We start from the raw sequence: 14,986 nt of genomic DNA, 5'->3' as shown, positions 1-14,986 counted from the left end.
TTCCCCATTCTGGGAACCCGGACCCGATTTCGGTGGCATGGCCACCGCCAAAGTCGTAATGAGGCCCAAAGTATTGAAGAACAGGTGTCTGTAGGTAAGTAGTCTTGTGAAAAAGTCAAACAAGTTCAATTATATGTTTTTAAAGCATAACCTGGGGTCCTAATTCTCACTTAGGCCCATAAAACAAGGATGGAGGGGTGGAACCATTGATAAGTTACTTCATATCTTCTGTCAGCCTCTCAATGGCATCGAGACAGGATTCTGGGTGCTTTTTTCAGTGCTTCGAGTTGGGTTTAAGAAAGATGGCTCAATGAGGTGCAAGCGCATTTGTGCACTTCAGAAAGGGGTAATGGCTCATGACTGGAAGAAGCTTGAGACAGGTAGGAGTTGGCGATGATTTGGCATAGATCGAAGGCCCGAAAGGTTCTGAAAGCAAGCAAGGCACAGATTCAGCTTCAGAGGCTAGGTGGGTCCCCGAGACCAAGCAAAGCAGAGACGGTCAACACGCAGCAATAGCTTGTGACTCCAAGAAGCTTGAAAAAGTTGGCGATGTTCAGATCAACATACCTTGCACCTGTTTGAAGTGTTCCAAAGTCGAGAGATTACCAAAAGCCGTTTTGGTGAGCCCTTGCAGCAGTTTGGAGGTGCTTATAATGGTCGCAGTGCCTCAAACCAGCTCAAAGCGGCATAACATTTCTGATTGAGAAAAAGGAGCCCCTTTTGGATCTTGGGGTGCTGTGGGGCACTTCATTGGCACACTGGAAAAATGTGAGCCTACCTTCTTACCATTTACAGCCAGGATGTTTAACAGGTACACTTGTAGGGCTTGCCACTCTAGCAAGCAGAGGTTTGTGTACCAGTGTCCAGCTGTGGTCAGGCTTCCGTTCAGCAAATCACTTCAAATGCCCACTGAAGTGGTTATGTAGAGGGTCTGCTCACACCTAGAAAATCATTGCCTTCACCCAATGGATGGGAATGTTGGCAGCCTTTCCCCAACAGGGCCCCAGAAAAATAGTTGTCTAAATAGTTCCACAATGATTCTTCCAGATGGTTCTTCCATTCAATGCTCCAAGAGGAGTCTCAAAGATGATTCAAATTAAGGTGTGGTATCACCCCCTTGTATAATCACTTTCAGTTTATTGGTTCTTTCAAAGCATTCTGCTGTTTTAACAAGGGTCTTTCCTTGTGATGTCAGCTCCCACAGTCTCTTGTCTGCAGGATGTTATGAGGGCTCACATGGAAGGAAGTGGGGCATGGCATATTCAAGATGGCTGGCCTCTTTTCCATTGTGCTATATGATTCTCGCAGGTTTCATGCATTGGGAACTGATTATGTGAATGTCCCTATTTAGCCTAAGAGGCATTTAACATTCGGCATGTTGTGTCACAGTCATATTTCCTCACATCCATGGGACTTTTCAAATCAGTATATATGATCCAATGTGGCATGCATTCTAATCCCATTAAATAAGCACTTAACCCAGGGTGCATTAAGTACTTACTGATTCTAGCACACAGCTCTGCTATCACAGATCTTTATCAAATATAAAAGCTATGTTGTCATTCTCATGTTCACAAAATGTACTTTCATTTTCTGCAAGCAGGCCAGAATCATGTCTGCTACTTTTCACCTTCCCCTTTCGGGCATTCAAAAGAATACAATAGAAGTGCACCATACTGACCCTCTCTAAATGATAACCCAATATCAGAAAATAATGCACATGGTTTCGAGGAGTTTATGATATGCCTTTTCCTTGCAAGTGTAATGTTCTAATTATGTCTACTTAAAAATTGGAAGTGATCATTAGAAATCAGAATATACAATGTACAGTTTACAATGCTAGCACAATTAGGTATATCCTTTTTTTAACAGCCGATTTTGAGAAAAAAAAACCTCTCAAGAAATCCTTTTTTTTGTCCTGTAGTTTCACAGTTGTCAGCAACAGCTGGGGTGCTCTACAGAACACCCACCTGACAACAAGTCTCTCACCATATAGAAAGTGACAGAGACATAGATAGGGATAGAGAGAGGGGGGGAGAGATAGAGAGTGCAGAGTGAGGGAGAGAGAGAGCGCTAGATCGGCATGTGATGCTTGGGTTAAAGCTAGTAACGATATAATGCATCATATAGCTACATTTTGTCATCTGCACTTCTATTTAGTCTCCTGAAAAGATCATTATCAATCAGGCATGTAGATGTGACTTCAGGTGGAGGGGAGGAATGGTCCTCCTGGGTACTGTCGAAGACCCTGCAGTACTGGATTATTCCATCAACCCTCCTTGCTGCAATCGATTGTTTATTAAATTAGGAACATTTCACAGCGCCTCCATTTTGCAGAAGAGATCCACTTGCAGAACATGTCCTTTTATCTTTAGACAGGTAATCAGGGTCTGGACCCAATACAAAAGCCAGAAAGGGCCTGCAAGAAACACTCGCAGGACATACAAAAAGCAGCATCATTCTCCTGAGGCCTTTGGGAAATCAGTGAATACCAGGAGCAACAGTGGGGCCCGAACTACCTGAGAGTGGAGGCCATGAATGTATATTGCACCCATGTGCCCAGCTGGGTAACTCTCGCTTGAAGCAATTGCCTCAGAAAGGGATCCAGTCTGCCCTTGCCACGATTCAAATCACATGGCCGGGCCGACTCTAGCCTTTATTGTATCTGATGGTGATACATTGGATGTTATTACTTTGGGTAATAATACAACCTGCTACTACACCAATCAGAGACAATTCATCATGCATTTCTGACAACGGTTATTCCACCGGTGGTAATTGTGCCTATTTTGCCAATTTCTGGCAGTACGGTGGAGGATTTACCTCCAGCTATTTTATGAAGGTGTATCCTCCACCTTACTACCAAATTGAAAGTACGGCGGTGCGATAATGTAACAGTAACAGAAATACTGCTGCATTCCTGCCATTTTTACCACAAAGCCGTACTCGTAATGACTGAACATTGTGATTGATCATGTTCTTCTGGGCATAGCAGAAACAGGGCAAAAAAGGGTCTGGGGGGGGTGCATCAGCCCTCTCTAACACCTAGGTCAATACGCCCTCCACTCCCCAACTCCACCCCCCATCTAACCCGAGAATGTCTGATCTGCTTCCCCCTTATTGCTCTCCTGGTTGCTTGTAGATTTCTTACTGCCATATTGTCCAGCTCTCCCCCTCCTCTGTTGTTATCTCCCCTCTCCCCCTCCTCTGTTGTTATCTCCCCTCAACCCCTCCTCTGTTGTTATCTCCCCTCTCCCTCTTCTCTGTTGTTACCTCCCCTATAGCATGTAACTCTTCTTCCCTCACAGTGTATTTCCTCCCATGACTTGTAAAGTGTGCTGTTGTGTCTCAAAGCTAGGTCCTCGCTCAATAAACACCCTAGTAATAATAATGTTAATTTAGAGCCCTTGCACTGGTGCAAAGGGCATTTTGCATGGTATTTACAGAAGGGGTTTAATTACCCTAGTGCAAAAAGCAATGCTTTTAAATGTTTTTGCAGCAGAGCAGAGACTGCCACTGTTTTGAATTTTCAAAAGGGCACACTTTGTCCTGGTGCAAAAATGTATTGACAAAATAAATGTTTTGCTACCCTTCAAATGTGCACTAGCGCCATGGAAAGATTCTGTAATCTGCCCCTGATCACGCGCAGCAGACTGCCTTCCTCCAATGAGGGGTGTGGGAGTTGTCCCAGTTAGTGAGTTTTTTTTATCTGTAAAAGCATGATTTGACTCATTTGCCAACTCAAGTGCAGAAAGAAAGTAATGACAGCAGAGTGAAACTGGCTTATTGTATATGTTCCAAGAACATTATATGGAACCCGGAAATATTTTCTGACTAATATTAAGAATAACAAGAAGGAAAGTCTTACAATGGGGTTTGCATTATGAGACACATTCACTTGTTGACTCTTTGGTGAGTTATTCGTCTCCGAGAAATGGGTGAGGGGTTGGGGGGGGAAGAAGCGTACTTTCATCTAGTCTAACCAGGTCGTTGTATGAAACGGAAAGGATTAAATCTTGCAAGGAAATTGAATCCCTGCTTACTCACGAGTATTCGCTGAGGAGAAACTTGCGGCGCAGCTTCTGACTGGAGAGAGGAAGTCTTGCTCAGGGGCTTATCGTGAGCTAATTGGGGGGTTGTTACCCCACTCTGCCTGTTGGTAATTTTTGTTTCAGCAGCAGTAGGGAATCGACATGTGACCTATGAACCTGTCCAGCGGCCACTGCAGGGCAGTTGCTCGAGATGTTGGGAGATAGTCATAGCAGAGGGACATGGGCGCATGATTTTGGAATGGAACATTATGAAAGGAAGGTCTGATTGGCAGGCCTCCTTTTGCAAATACAATTACCAACATCACTTTATTACTAAAAATAAAATAGCAGTACAGTCTTACTCACCCTCGCAGATGACATTCTGTCACAGTCACTCTTACAGGCAAATGCAGGTCACTTTCAGGAATGATTATTATGCAGTGCGCATCCACACATGTGTTTTTGGTGCATGACGAGATGTGTTAGCTCATCTCACCACTTGTGTCAAGGCGTTTTTTGAGAATCTGGGCCTTGAAACCTAAATGGCTCCCTCTAAACTTGCAGAAGAAGACTCTTAGAGAAGGATTTTGATGCATTTAACACCCGGGAGAGGAGAAATATTAAGCAAGGGCATGGAGCATTAGTTTAGTCACTAGTGGAAATAAATACCCACTAGCGGGCAACTACTATTGAGTGAGCAAGAGAGAGAGATATATATATGGGTGTGCTGTTGCATTTCCGCATCTGGGAAAGAGAACATAGGTGGCAACATTAACTTGCAGTTCAATGACTAGAGTGAGATAGATGTGAGCAACATGTAACTATAATTTAGTCTTGGGAGAGAACATTGTAGTAACATGAAAGTGTAGTTTGGTACAAAGAGGCCGAAAAAATGGAGTTGCAAAATGCAAGGGCATTTTGACGAAGAGAGGAAAGAGAATGTTGAAAACGGGGAAAGCAAGTGGGGTTCACTGACCTTGGGAGATAAACTGTTGAGTAAAAAGATATGAGTAGTTGTGTTGTATAATTAAGTTATGCAAACAGATTAACAAATCATAGTATTCAATACTCTCTGAGTGAGATACCGATCTCAAAACAAATTCAAAAGTTATAGATGAAAACTGTCCAGTATGTGAGAAGTGATTTTAATTCAAGTACAGCCACAGCCGACACGTGTTTCGGGCAGCAGGTTGTTCTCAAGGCTGTTTGTGATGAGGTTGTGATAATTCGAACATCAATAGGTAACGATAAAACATTTTTTACAAACATTGACACATGATGGGTCAAGCCCATCAAAACATCACCCAAACAAGGTTATTTTTACGAGCGTAAATCTGCCCTTCATACATTGGTGTGTCCAAACCCAATGGATCGGAATGGTTGAAGAAACCCAAGGGATTCCACAAATGTGGTACCTGCACTGTGTGCAAACATGCATACCCAAACTGTAGTGAATTTACAACTCAGTTAGGTATCAAAACCATGATCACTGACTTTATCAATTGCAGGACGAAGTTTGTGGTCTATGCTATCGTGTGTGTCTGCCAGAAGGTATATGTAGGCAGCACTATTAGACAGCTATGCATTCAGATCCGTTAACACCTGAGCAGCCTCAAAAAACAGGATCATTTATTGCCATTGGCTACCCATAGGCAAGAACACCATCAGATGGGAAAAGTTGATGAGATAAGATGTATTGGCCTAAAGAAGGCATCTATTGGGAAAAGAGGAGGAGATCTGAAGCTGAAATTGAGACAGCTGGAAGCTAAAACTATTTGTAACTTACGATGTGTCCAACATGGTTTGAACACAGACAATGAAATGTATGTTTTTTTATGACCTGGACTTGTTTTCAAGATCAGTCATGTGCGATCTGACGATGAATTAACACACATTTACAATCCTGTGACTTAGTTTGGCTTTGGTGAGAGCCATCCAACCACTAAACATGGGTCTTCTGTAACACATGTAGTTCCTATAATGCAGGATTTCAATGCATTTCTGGCCATAATTATATTTTGAAGACTATTATCTATGACATGAGCCTATATCATTCTGCATCAGAAACAATACAACTCATATCTATCAATTGTTTATACCTGCACTATCTTTATACCCTTCTGGCAAATTTGTTTGCCTTCACCTTATTATGGTTTGGTGCATCTTCCTATTAAGATGGCAGTGTCCAATATCTTGCATTAATCACATTATATTATCATTTTAATGCATCAACTGCACTTGACCACCATGACCTTAGAATGACTTCTTATGTGTCTGGCACGGGACCACCAGGGTCTCTCCAGGTACTCTTATATATATTTTTTATCATTTATCCTTCTAATTTAGTTCAAGCCCCTCCCCCCATGTTTTCATCCTTTCACCAATCTTTATTACAATGACTGTTTACCTTTTCGCATTCATAATAACAAACATATTTTGACATACCTTGAATACATAACCACTTTTGCTTTTGTATTAGGTCTCAATTATAAATCTAGTTCTAACATCTTAAGTCACATTTATCTTCCGCAATCGGATTAGCGGCAAAACAATGCGACCACACATGCGCATGACGTCAGATGCACGGGCGAGACACTAACAATTCTTGCTTGTAGCAGCAAGGCCAACATGTCTTGCAAAACTCCAATTGGGATCTAAGCTATGACTAAATTAAAAGGTAAGACCTTTTTTCTTAACTTGTCCCTACATCTCCCATGCATCACTGTGGGAGTCACTTACCATGATTCTCAACAAATAATCTTTCAGGATTATTGACTGTCTGTCATTTTTTGCAATTATAGGTATTGGTACCTTGTTCTTCACTGAAAGATATTTGGAAAGAAGAGGCCAACATGCAGCACCTTAAACTACACAAGGTGAGGGAACTGGTTAACGGCCACATCTTTCCACTAGCTGCTTTTAGATCTATTGTTTATCTGTGATCCATAAATACCAACCAACAGGATACTAATATATTGTTATGTGTTACACATCTTTATAGGCATTTGAGCCATACATACAGTGGACTTTCTCCACGGACTCACTAAAGAAGCAACAGTCCTTATGAACTGCAACAATTATTCTTCATTCATGAAGTTACCTTGCAAAACCATTTAGGGTAAGAACACATTAATAGAGTGTTGAGTAATTAGTAGCCGGTGCTCACAGCTCTACATTAACCTGATGAATTTCATGGTTTAATGAGGATAATCTCCATCATCTCATAAATGCAATCTTTCTTCTTAAACGTTTAGGATTAACCCCCAGTAACATCTAGGGTGAGTGACCAACATTTCCATCCTGTAAGATTCCTAACACTCACCAACAGGTATATATATGATTTTTGATGGGTCTCAACAATGCCGTAATACATAGACATCCTTTTATCTTTCCTTCACAAAGACTAATCTAATGGATTGAAACGTAATACTGTCACACATTATTAAAAGTGAGCCCTACTCTACCCAACAAACCAAAGTTTATTAATAACATAATGTGAGACAAAAGAGAGACTATGGGCCTCATTACGAGTTTGTCGGTAGCCATGGAGCTATTAGCTCCATGGCTGCCGCCAAACTGGGCTCCTTTACCGGGTTCCCAGAATGGTGAATTACCAGGCCATTCTGAGTTCAGAGGGCCCGGTAATTCCTCTCTCTGGTAACCCAGGCCCGGACCTTCCCCATTCCCATCTGAGCCCCCATAGGGCTCAATGGGAATGGGAGAGGGAGCTAACAACGGGCCGATTACGACCGACCCATTGTTAGCTCCCTCTTCCCCTCGCGGACCTCGTAATTTCGCGGAACGGGTTTAACAGGTCCGCCTCCATTAGCGGAGACCGTTAACCCGTTGTGTGAAGGTCGTAATGAGGCTCTATGTGTTAAGTAATTTCATGTCTTGTTTCTCCATCTCTGCTCTCTCTCCCTATGATTGTGCCCGCTTGGTTATGGGTATGTACAACCGATCTTGATATTATATATGTTGTTGCGGCAATTCTGCCCTAAATTACTTTGCAATTTATGCTCTTACAAATAACCTTGTTTGAATGATGTTTTGATGGGCTTGACCCATCATGTGTCAATGTTTGTAAACATTTTTTTATCATTAGCTGTTGATGTTCAAATGATCACAACCTTATCACAAACAGCCTTGAGAACGACCTGCTGGTCGAAACACGTGTCGGCTGTGGCTGTACTTGAACTAAAATCACTTCTCACATACCGGACAGTTTTCATTTATAACTTTTGAAATTGTTTTGAGATCGGTATCTCACTCAGAGAGTATTGAATACTATGATTTGTTAAACTGTTTGTGCAACTTAAATATACAACACAACTACTACTATGATTTGAGGCATCAAGGGGAACCTCAAGTGTAGTTTTTGCTGCATTCGGATATGATATACAAAAGTGCGGAGTTCGGCAGTGAGTTCAGTCTGCCCCAGACTCTTTTGGTGTGAGGAGCTGCAGCGACTGACTGGAAATCTCTGCTGGACCAATCTTCTTTTTGGGTTACTGCACCTTTAATTTCTAACCCAACCTACATAATCCATGGCCGGGCGCAGAGCGCGGCGCGGAGTTCGGCAGTGAGTTCAGTCTGCCCCAGTCCGCCCCGGTTCCTGCACCGGCCGCTGCACTAGAAAATGACTCGTGGAGCTCTGCCCATTACCGCCCCCGTGGCTTCCAATAAACAGTCACGGTCATCTTCATCGTCATCTGGCCCCCAAACGCGGCTTAAAGTGATGCAGCTATTGCGGAATCCGACTATTGAGACAGAGTCAGAGGTAAGCAACAACTTAATTAACAAATCAAACATTGCCTCATCCGCAAAGGACACGAATGTAATACCAACTTTAAAACTAACTATTAACTAAAGCGGTATTAGACAAGGTAGCTCCCACTGCCCTCAATGTGCCACAGGACTCTCACGAGGTAGAGACACAAGTAGACCATGACTCTTGTCAAACCGAAACTGAAATCGTGAGAGCAGCTGCGATGATCCTACCATGCGGGCTCCCGGAAACACACAAAACATCCGTGACTTCTGTCTTACCTTCGCCGTCAGTATACATCGATGTGAGTGAGTCTCCCTTTCATGTAACTGACTCGGAACTACTGGCGCTGCGACTGGAGCATGAGAATAACTCTGAAGAAAGCCTCGCAATGTACGACAAGGCTGTACACCTAGTTGATGACCCCTTAGTCCTTTCCAATCCAACTAATGCGCAGACTGAAGTCCCTAGGCCTCTTCAGGTGGCGAGTGGGCGGGTGGTCCATAATGAAGGCAATACGAAAGAACCTGATGCCTTCATATTTCCACAAGCGTTTAATCTAAAGAACTTGGCCCCTTTGACACACCAAAAAAAACAAAAAAGAAAGCACCGAAAACCATCTCCAGAATTCCCTCACTTCAAGGAACAATGTGGAACCAATAGTTGACACCAGACCTACAAAACGGCCGCATGCTGATGGTACTAAACCAAAGGACTTTCCCGCAAAAAAGCATGCAAGGCTTGATTCAATCAATGAAACGCCTAAAAAAGTGGGAAGTGATTCAGGAAGCGCTGCTCTCACACCGAAGATTTCCTTAAAACATAAAGAGAGAACTGCATCTGAGTTGGCCGCGAGAGAAGCGCGCCTAACTGAGAGATTAAAGGCTGACTTTCTGACGATGCGAGAGAAACTTGAAGAGAGTTTCATTCACAAATATGGCAAGGTTTGTGAGACCACCCACCCTGATAACATAATGGTTTCGAACGTGCCGCTTTCAAAGACAAGTACGCCTCACAGGAACACACCTGTGAGAGGTAAAACCGCCAATGATGAGACAAGAAATATAACCACACAACTGAAAACAAATGAGACTTCAACAGCAAGTCAGCAATCTTCCAACGCCTGTACTTGATAGTGATTCAGACCTTGACGCTAAGAACAAGGCGCATTTATCTACAGCCGCAGACCTGCAAACCCATAACAACGTTCTAGCAGCAACTTTGATTGCTCTGCTCCCATTTATGAAGCTGTACGAGGCCATGCATGATTCTCTAAATGATCAAATTTCATTGCTGGCGACGATAAATAGCAAAATGTGTAAGATCGAAACGCTATCACAAAACATTACTCAGAGGCTTGATTATGAAGCGGAGGCATCACGTTGTTGGCAATCCCGATTAAGCGATATTGCCAGACAAGAATCCAATGACAAAGCGGATCTAATGCTTGCTGTCATTGATTGTACAAAATGGATGTGCCATAACATGCCAACAAAGCACGATCTCACGGCCGATACAGCAAGCAGCTCAAATGGAAAAATGCCTGCTAGGAAGCCAATGTTAAAATCAAATGGGCCAAGTCACATAGCAAAAGAGCCCCCAAGTATTGGGAAAACTGCTATGCAAGCTGCACCAAACTCCTCAGGCCTGAATCCAACGACAACGAATCAAGTGTCATCAACGATCAAGCCGGCCACAAAAGAGGGAACAGACTCATCTAGTTCAGAGAAGACAATACCGGAGCAAGCGCCAATGTGCCCCGCAAAGACCCCGATTGATGACACCGAGAAAGCAAAATCAAAGGAAACCACAGACTCAAATATGATGGACTCCCAAGCAACGTGCGATCCAGGCCTGCAAGACTTGACCACCAAACTATCGTTTGGAATATTATCAGGTCAAGCAAAAACGATAAAGGTCGCGGACGACAAAAAAATAATGCAACCAGGATCTAAAGCAAAAGCAAAAACTGGAAAAACGAGATTGGAACCGAAGGCAAAGAAACCACGAATCAATGAGGCAAAAAGATTCATAAGAAATCTCACATGTTCAATAGAGTACCGAAGAAGGGAAATACTTCAAACGAAATAAATAAAGACAACAAATTGAACATGGAGGTGCCAGCTCATACCAAGAGAACGAGAGAAGAGCAAAACGTGGAGGAAGACACAGAGAGCGAATCGTCGATTGATCTCTGTGATCTGTCGACATACTCTGTTGATGATGACGACGAAGAGGAAGAAATAAGTGAGAAGCGGGACACGACAAATAGAGAAAGAAAAAATGTGCCCCAGTTGAGTGAGACGAAAGCCGGAAAGAAGGATCAAAACTTGCCTTCGTCGGTTGGAGAAATGAGGACTAAGGTCATCAAAAGTCATGCACCGGTAGAGACTAACAAAGTAGCAAATAACGAAAATTGGCGGAAAGGAAACAATGGGAGCAATAAACAAACCTTACTTGCAAATTTATATCCAAAACAGACAATGGCTCAAAAAGCGAAAACTGTGGGACAAAATAACACAAGCTCTGAGCAATTTGTGAAATCTATAAAGACAAACAGCTGGAAAGTACAACTTGAGAACATTTTAAATGAACAAAATGACGTGAACTTAAACCGTCGAAATATAATCAAGCTCCTACATGATATACCCAGCCTACGCACAGTCGAATCTGCTGACATAATAGTCGTTGAATACATGTCGGAAGTACACCTGGACTGGGTTACCCTTCATCTCAAGTCAAAACTAATTGCCAAGAAACTGATTGATGCCAAAGAAGACCTGTTGTTTTTTGGCTTTGATGTACAATATTTAGACAAAGGTTCTTCACAGCAAAACAGCTCAAACCCAAATCGATTCAAACAACAGAACAATGAACAAACATGCTCTGATTTAAGAGAGTAGTTGGGAGCTTCACCGGCGCCTGCCTCAAGAACCTCCTCAAACCCACGACGGATCTCTCTAAGACAAAAGAGAGGTGACCACTAGGATAACATCTCCGGACAGACCGTTATTCATTGTTTGGCATCTTGGAACACAAGAGGATTCGCCCACTTGTTTAAGGAGAAATGGCCACAATTAGACGAATGTACAATCATATGTCTACAAGAAACTTGGCTTAAGGGGAACCAACAAGTGATGGATACACATTATTGTTTAATGAAGCTGGAAAGAACAAGTTCGGTCGTCCTTATGCTGGGCCAATCACTATGATTAAAAATAACTTAAAATGGACGATTGTAAAGGCTGTAATTCCGAACCTGTTCACTCAAGCAACTACGATAAAATTTCCGACGAGCAAGGATGGCCCTGAGCGTCACTTGTTGATAATCAACATATACTGGAATCCAGCTATGATTTCCCAAAACAATCTAATAGCTACTGTCACTGAATTAATTGATGAGTGCCTACTCACCTACAATGATCCAATGATAATAACATGTGGTGATCTAAATTACTCTTGGTTCGAGGAGTGAAACACATTCCACAAAACTAAGACCCCGACAAGTAACCAACAAATCGACAGAGGCGTCTGCTGGATGAAGGAAATGAAAATAAGAAATTGTTCTATGCTAAATGGATGCACGAATGGAGATATCCCAGCCGCTCCCACATGGCATTGTGGAATCAATACTAAAACACTCGACTACATTTGGGTATCTAGGAACTTAAAAAGCAAAATCAGCCACCTGACAACAGCAAAAACCACAAAAAGTGACCACGATGCACTGGTGATGACGTGGAACGAGATGGTAATGCTGAGTCCTGAAGTTACAGACAGGGAACCCATAACAACAAATTACTCAGTATCAAGGCTGAGAATTAATACCAAACAACTGAATACGTTCACTGAAAAATACGTGACAAATCCCACATTGTCAGTAAACATCAATTATAGCCTGCTCCTGATGCAGTTTAGAGTGGAAACAAAAAATCAAAGGATACATCAAATATCCAACAAACACGCTTTCAGTGAAATTGTCTGCCAAGCGAAGAAACAACTGCGAAGTGACCTATTGAAGATAAAAAAGGGAAAAGGCAATGAAACTGCCATCGATATGAAAAAAAGACGACTGAAATACAAAAACTGGCTAAAAGCCTTTAATACGAAACGTGAACAGGAGCAAGCGGAAACCATGCTGCAGCTTATCATGCGAAAAGACACGAGATTGATATGGGAAATTATCAACACCGGCTCCGTAAAAGCAACCCATGACATGGCAAATGGAGTAAATGATGCCAGATGGGTCGCCTATTATACCGCTGCCTTTAACTTACAGAGTACGAAATGCCTAATACCAGAGATTCCAAATACCTCCAACTGGCACATCATTGAAACAGCGGAAGACATAAAAGATGCCATTCAAAAACTAAACAACTCCAGAGCAGCCGGTCCGGATGGCATATCCAATGTAATGCTGAAAACAAACAGTGCTTTATGGGCAAAGTTTATTGCTGTATTATTCAAAAGGATCGCTGACATCAAGACCTTACCTGAATCGTGGAACACAGCAATAGTCGTGCCCATTTTCAAAAAGGGCGACCGCAACGATCCGGCAAATTATCGTCCGATTATGCTGCTCGACACAATAGGTAAAGTGTTTGCTGCATTTCTGCAAAAGAAATTAGCACTCTGGGCCGAGAAGGCAAAGAAAATTGATAAACGCTAAACAGGCTTTACCAAAGGGGTCGGCGTTGAAGTGAACTTGATCATTCTGAACACCATAAAACTAGAATCCATGAAGAAAGGCAAAAATGTTTTCCTTGCCTTCATGGATTTGAAGCAAGCCTTTGATACCATCAACCGCCAAAAACTATGGAGTAAATTACTATCATGGGCATGTCCGCTGGAAATACTGCAACCCATAATGGCATTATATTCTAATCCTTCCTTTTGTGTAAGATTAAACGCAAAAGGTGACCTAGCGGATGTCATACTTACAAAGAGGGGAGTCAAACAAGGATGCCCATTGGCAGCTCTACTGTTCAAACTGTTTATATCAGATTTACCTAGTGCCCTAATGGAGCCTAGGTCTTTCCCCCCAAAGATAAATAACCAGCATGTCTCTTGGGTCACATATGCCGACAACATTGTCCTGTTGGATACTACACAAATCGGGCTACAACGTTCACTAGATGTATTCCAAAAGTACTGTAACAACAATGATCTAATAATCAACACAAAGAAATCAAAGATCATGTCAATCAGCAGTGGATGTACACGAAGTAAAAAAAACTTTAGCTGGTTCCTAAACAACGAAAAAATAGAGGCTATGAATTCCATTTGATACTTAGGAGTACAATTTAACGTGTCAATACGTGAATGGAACTGGACCCAAGAGCTGTTTTCACGTATAACAATGTTTGCCTTGCAAGGTCTGAAACTCCATGCAGCATATCGCAAATTCACGCTAAAACCGTTACTTTCCTTCTACTTACAGAAAGTTGTACCAGCCATAACATTCGGCAGCGAAGGTGGTTGGAACATACCAGCAGCCATCTGGTCTAAGTTAGAAGGTAAATTCTGGCGGAAAGTATTATGAGTACCTCAGAACCTTTCACCAACAGTGATTCGCTATGAACTGGCCATAGAGTCACTATACGGCACAGTGCTGTGGAAATCCATCTCTGCCTGGCCAAAAATGAGAATGGTTCCTGTAGCAGGTCCTTATGAAATTCTCCAAAAAAATCCTAACTCCGACACCCCAGATTTAATAAACGTGTGGGAACAAAAACTGCTCGAGATTATGCGAGCTGCAGACCTGTCGGAAGAGCTTGTTATAAAAATGCCACAGTGAGCCAAAATAAAACTGAGACGCTGGAATTGGATTCAGAACGAAGAAAAACGAAAAAAACCTGACTTCTATTCAAGAGCTGGGAACGTCGTCGCATGGCCTCGATGAAACGGCAAAATATCTGTGCAAATTTCCCTCACGACATCATCGTAACCAATTCATGAGACTGCGTTTTAACCTTTATAAGACCAAAGCAATCTTAATGATGAGGCGCGACCCAGAAACCATCAATAATCAATGCAGATATTGCAATAATGCAGTGGAAACAACCAAACATTTGATAATCGAATGCCCAGCTACGAAAGTACAAAGGTCTTTACATTTAGCAAGCCACTCTCCAATAGATAACAACTTAGAAGAGCGGTGGAGCTACTTAATCACTGGAACAAATAT

This window comes from Ambystoma mexicanum, chromosome 7q (assembly GCF_040938575.1).
Source record: "Ambystoma mexicanum isolate Mex_15411 chromosome 7q, UKY_AmexF1_1, whole genome shotgun sequence".
NCBI classification, from domain to species: Eukaryota; Metazoa; Chordata; class Amphibia; order Caudata; family Ambystomatidae; genus Ambystoma; species Ambystoma mexicanum.
The sequence above is the reverse complement of the archived record's forward strand: the minus strand, read 5'-3'. Positions refer to the sequence as shown.